This window comes from Haliaeetus leucocephalus, unplaced genomic scaffold, assembly GCF_000737465.1.
Source record: "Haliaeetus leucocephalus isolate CR32 unplaced genomic scaffold, Haliaeetus_leucocephalus-4.0 Scaffold384, whole genome shotgun sequence".
Lineage (NCBI taxonomy): Eukaryota > Metazoa > Chordata > Aves > Accipitriformes > Accipitridae > Haliaeetus > Haliaeetus leucocephalus.
This window is the reverse complement of record NW_010972820.1, coordinates 6,470,794-6,476,793: the sequence shown is the minus strand read 5'-3', so window position 1 is coordinate 6,476,793 and position 6,000 is coordinate 6,470,794.

The following is a 6,000-nucleotide window of genomic DNA, read 5'->3' as shown; positions in this document are numbered from 1 at the left end:
CGGGGCCGGGGGGCAGAGCTGTGGCCGTGCCCCCCCCCGGGCCTTCTGCGCACCGGTGTGCGGGGGCGTCCGAGGGGAGGGGGCGCAGGTGCCGCCAAGAAACTTCCATCGCCGCGGTACAGCTGCGCCGCTCGTACGTTGAGCATACGGAGGAGTGTTTCTCGCGTGGTGTGGGTGGCTTTTGTTGACTGCAGAATGAAGATGCTGTTGAGTTTTCTTTAGAATAAAGCGTAGAGCGAGACTAACACATTTCTGTGGTTAATGACACGTTTAATGGAAATGAACTTGCTGCAAAGAGCATATTGAAATACATCTTTTCTTATACCACTTTCCCATTCACGCCTACTTCATTATAAAAAGGAAATTGGTAACTTAAACTGTAATTAACCTAATTATGCTAGCACTACTAGTTTGTCTTCAGCTCACCAAAGCAAAGAAATTATTGTCTAAATTCTCTATGCAGCTTTTGTGCTACAAGACCACAGATGAGTAGTTAAAGTTCTGCAGGTAAGACTTAAAATAAAAAAAATAAACTGTTGAGCTTGGGTTGTTTTGTTGGGGTTTTTCTTTCAATTTCTTTTTTCTTTAGACTCGCAAAATCTATCTACATAAATGATGGACTGTAAAGTTACAATGACTGCAAAGTTACACCAACATATTCAAGCAAAGCTTTAAGAAGCTCATTTGAATAATGTTGGAATAGTAAAGCTGTGGGATATGAATAATCTCAATGAAGTGGATGATGATGTGAGTGGGACACTCCACACTCCTCGTATCAGCTTGGCTGACCTGTTCTCCTACTAGAACCAACTGCTTTAAACTTTTCTGCTATGTCTGTCTTCTGTAAATGTTGCGTAGGTATCCACAAAACCCCCATTTGTTTTAAAGGTATCTTCATGCCTGAAGATTTAGGGACTAATTACTTTGGGGAGTGGCTTTCAGAAGTTTGTATAAAGATGTCCTGAGTAGAGAAAAATCTTAGAGTAAGCTGATGTCCTTTATATTCTGAGAATTTGGATTTTCAGACCTAAAACCACAGTGTATTAACTTGACTCTCTATCAGGTTCATGCACAAAAAAAAAATTAATAGGCTTTGTTGTTAACTATACTAACTTCTGATAGATTTAATATTAAAGTGTCACTGAGTGGCATTCTTTTCAATATTTGTGGGGTTTTGTCCCTGTTTGGACAACAAATTGGCTTGAGTTTTCGAACTCTTTAGCTTGGTAAATCTGAATCCATACAATGGAAAAATTACTGGATATTAAAAAATATTCCTTTAATTACATCTTGCACTCCATAAAACTTTCATTTTGGTTGACACTATTTCCCCAATTTTTTACAGAATTATTTGACTAGATTGGTTGTATTTTTAACTCCTGATATTAGTACATGTCTTCATGTATTTAAGACTTCAAAGTCTCATGCTATATTAATCCTTAGTAGACATAACCCTAAATTAAAGTTTTAAAGGCCTGATTCTGTACTCAAAAAATTAATTTTTTGCCCTCTGAGGTGGCAGAGGGTAGGAAATGACAATTGCTTGTTCACCTGTTGAACAGCAGATTTTTTTCTAATTCTTCAATATTATTTGAGAACAGTTAGTCATTAGGACTAAATAATTGATCTGAAAATTACAGAGATGTTATTTTGAATATTTGTCTTTCTGGTGTTACCTGTGGGCAAACATTTTAGGTTATGGCTTTTAATTCTGCCTGCCTGCCTCAGGCAGGCTCTCTAGCTGAAATTCAGCTGGAATTTCTTCAGAGCCAGTGTCACAATCTGTCCTTGTGTCATTTTGCAGATAGCATCAAGCTATTTCTGCCAGCTTTAAAATACCATCATGACAGAAGTTATGCAGCTTTCTGCTGTTTTCCAGTACGTTAGCAGTACTGCAATGGTTGTTTGTGAGTAGTAAGTTAAGTTCATATAAAGACTTCAAGGTATTAAAGGTGAAGCTTATAAAAAATGGAGGTGGCTAGATTTAGGTTCTGGGATTCTAATTTAGGCAACCAAGTAGGTGGCCCGGATTTTCAAAAGCATTGAACAGCCTGTTACGACTGTGGAAACTTTATGGCTTTAAATGACTTGGCCAACGCTTGTTGGAGAAACATCTTGCCTTTATGACGGTTTATGGCTGGTGGTTTGTGGCACCGGTATCTGTGGTGAATGAGGGGAGCAGTGTTTTGGCTGGGCTGTGAGGAGAATGGGATTGTCATGTGCCGTATAGTTGATGTGGCTTATTGAGTTTCCAGTCTTCAAAGGTGTGATGCTTTACAGAATCTTAAAGAGTAAGGTAGCCTCTAATCTCCCAGTGATACAGTATGAAATTTTGCTATTAAAAAAATCAAGTGTCTGGAAAGCTTTGTTGATTTGTAATTGTATGCAGCTGAAGTTACTTCCTACAGCCTGTTTTGATCTTGAGATGAGTTGATGGACTTGTGGCTGGCTCTGTATCTGTATGTGAGTTTGGTTGTGTGTGCTCGTTCTGTTGGCATGTTAAGTGGTGCTTTTATTGGCAGATGACTAGGCAGTGAAAGACTGAATGTAGGTAGAAACTCAGCTGATAACTTTTTGCAAAAGATCTAGAGATCCTGCTGTTCCAGTGTAGGGACTTTACATTGTTTGAAAACAGGAGCACGGTGATGAGATGCAAGATGAGCACAAACGATTACCCAGAGTTAGCAATTACCTTCTGTTTATGAGCGCATTAAAATGCCAATCCTGCAGCCTCGTACAGGCTCACGCTTTGGCTGCGTGTGTGAGCAGCTTTGTCAGTACAGTGAAGCTTGTCACTAAATTCATGCAGAAGGGCTGAAGGAAAATAGGATGTGTGTTTGGATGGTGCCTCTAGGATACCTGGACCATGAATTTGTTCGGGCACCATGATTACTGGTAACAATTTAGTATAGAACTTGTTTGTGCCAAAACCCATGTTTTAGTTAACCTTTGTGAATAACTAATATAGCAATAAAAAGAAGAAAGTGAGCCCTTAAGAGATGAAATATGAATTATCATTTTGGTAAAAAATAAATATATTTTTTCTTTAAAAATCATTTCTATCTGGGACTGTGTACACTATGTTCATGCTGGTGTTTGATCCTGCAAGATGCCTCTGCATGTTCTGTGGCATGCCTTAGCTGTGACAGGCTCTGGGCATCGGAGAGGAACTATCAGTAGGTTGAGGTTTTCTTTATGATTTCTTTCTTCCCATTACTTTAAAAAGGGGTTTAAAAGACTGATTAATTTCAGAAATTGTCCAGCTTGCTTATGCCTTGTACACAAGTTGATTGGGGGGAAAATAATAAAAAGAATGGCTGAAGCAACTCAAAATTACTTCACAGCCCAAGAAGCACTCTCAAGTAACAGAGAAATGCTGAGTGTATTCCAATCTGCAAGAAATACTGAGTGTATTAACTGTGACTCAAAATTGTCTGCTGAGCAGATGAATTACATGACAGTTAGTAAGCACACACAGCGGGGACGTGCATGGTCTCTACAGAATTTGCTTAAATGCAAATCCCCCTGTGCTGCATGTTACGGAGCCTGTTTGCTCAGTGATATGTGTGTGTATTTCATTAATGAGACTCAAGCCGAGCTCCATATAATCTCTACTGCTGTGGCAGTGGGGGACCATATGTGCCTTGCTGGAAGCAGGGTTCTCCCATGTTTCTGACAGCCTGTCTGGCAACAGGCGTGTTGCTCCAGCTGGGAGCTGCTCTGGGTTGAGAAGACCTTCTGGAGTGCTTGTAACACTGACTGCAGTTCCCTACAGAGACCAGCTCTTAAAGGTAGTGTCTTGAAATCTTCTGGTTCTTCTTTGTAGTTTGTTTTTAATAGGAGTTTTTTACTTGTATTGGGAAGATATTTACCCACAGATATCTTTTTTTCAATTGTTGTGAAAGGAAAATATGCTAGATTTATCATTACAGCAACAAAAAGTATGTATTTTTAGATTAGAAATCAGCTTTTTCAACTGTCTTGTTTTCTCCAGGAGTTCCACAGACAACCAAAGGTCTTGCAAGGTTGCTCATACTAGGTAGACCAAGTGATTTCCCTGAAAGACTGGCAACCTTGTCATAACTTAGCCTGGGCATCTCCCTTTCTGACTTGGTAGCATCTCATCAACTAGGAGGAGAAACGGTAGTTTTTATTTACTGTTCTCAAAAATGGTTTGGGGTGGGGTTTTTGCCTGCTTTGGTTAATGTGTGCAAGGTTATATGTGGCTTAGGAGATCTCCAAATGATCCTGCAAGAAAACCAGTAGTTCAGACTGTCTTTGGTTTTGCTTTTGTGTGGTTTGTTGGCTTTTTTAATCAACCAAACAGTATGTGTTCCTCCTTTAAGACCTTCCATTCCTTATTTAGAAGAACAGCTTTGTATGCCATAAAGGAGACTTACACTACATAAGCTTTTTTCTTTCAATTCTCATCTAAATTAAGTTCTCTTAAATATTTACTTTGCCTAAGATAGTGGACCCATTCAATAAATAGTAGACTGAAATGTGATTTTATTTGTGTAGGACTAGGAAGAATACATAGGATGTTGTACTGAGCAATGACGGTCAGTAGCTAATGTTCAGTGTTTATGTACATACCATCCAAACTTTGAAATGTATCATTCTTCAAGCCTAGCACTTGGGTGAAAGGAGATACTAAAGCATTACTGAACTATAGATCTAGCTTACCCTTTTAAAGCATCTGTAGATTTTTTTTCTTTCCCCATGAATGATAATGGAAAATATTTCCTGGGAAGACAGAAAATAACCCAAAATCCATGTGTATGTGTACTGGGTTTGCGTGGCAAGGTTTTGGTAGTGGGGGGCTACAGGGGTGGTTTCTGTGAGAAGCTGCTGGAAGCTTCCCCCATGTCCGACAGAGCCGATACCAAATGGCTCCAAGACGGACCCACCACTGGCCAAGGCCAAGCCCATCAGCAACGGTGGTAGTGCCTCTGGGAGAACAGATTTAAGAAGGGGGGAAAAACCCCCAGCAACTGCGCAATGGCAGCCAGAGAGAGGAGTGAGAAGATGTGAGAACACCAGCCCTGCAGCCCCCCAGGTCAGTGCAGAAGGAGGGGAGGAGGTGCTCCAGGCGCCGGAGCAGAGATTCCCCTGCAGCCCGTGGGGAAGACCATGGTGAGGCAGACTGTCCCCCTGCAGCCCAGGGAGGTCCATGGGGGAGCAGATCTCCACCTGCAGCCCGGGGAGGACCCCACGCCAGAGCAGGGGGATGCCCGAAGGAGGCTGTGACCCCGTGGGAAGCCCGCGCTGGAGCAGGCTCCTGGCAGGACCTGTGGCCCCGTGGAGAGAGGAGCCCATGCTGGAGCAGGTTTGCTGGCAGGACTTGTGACCCTGTGGGGGACCCGCGCTGGAGCAGTCTGTGCCTGAAGGACTGCAGCCCATGGAAGGGACCCACGCTGGAACAGTTCATGAAGAACTGCAGCCCATGGGAAGGACTCATGTTGGAGAAGTTTCTGGAGGACTGTCTCCTGTGGGAGGGATCCCACGCTGGAGCAGGGGAAGAGTGTGAGGAGTCTTCCCCGAGGAGGAAGGAGCAGCAGAGACAACGTGTGATGAACTGACCCCAGCCCCCATTCCCTGTCCCCTTGTGCTGCTGGGGTGAGGAGAGAGATAAGATTGGGAGTGAAGTTGTGCCTGGGAAGAAGGGAGGGGTGGGGGGAAGGTGTTTTAAGATTTGGTTTTTCTTTTCTCATGATCCTACTCTGATTTGATTGGTAATAAATTAAATTAATTTTCCCCAAGTCAAGTCTGTTTTGCTTGCAGCAGTAATTGCTGAGTGATCTATCCTTGTCCTTATCTCAACCCACAAGCCCTGTGTTATATTTTCTCTCCCCTGTCCAGCTGAGGAGGGGCATGATAGAGCAGCTTTGGGCACCTGGCATCCAGCCAGGGTCAGCTCACCACAGTATGTCTAATACATTTCAGTTTAATGCACAGTGATTTTTTTTTTTCCCTCCCCCCCCTCTCTCTCATTGCAGG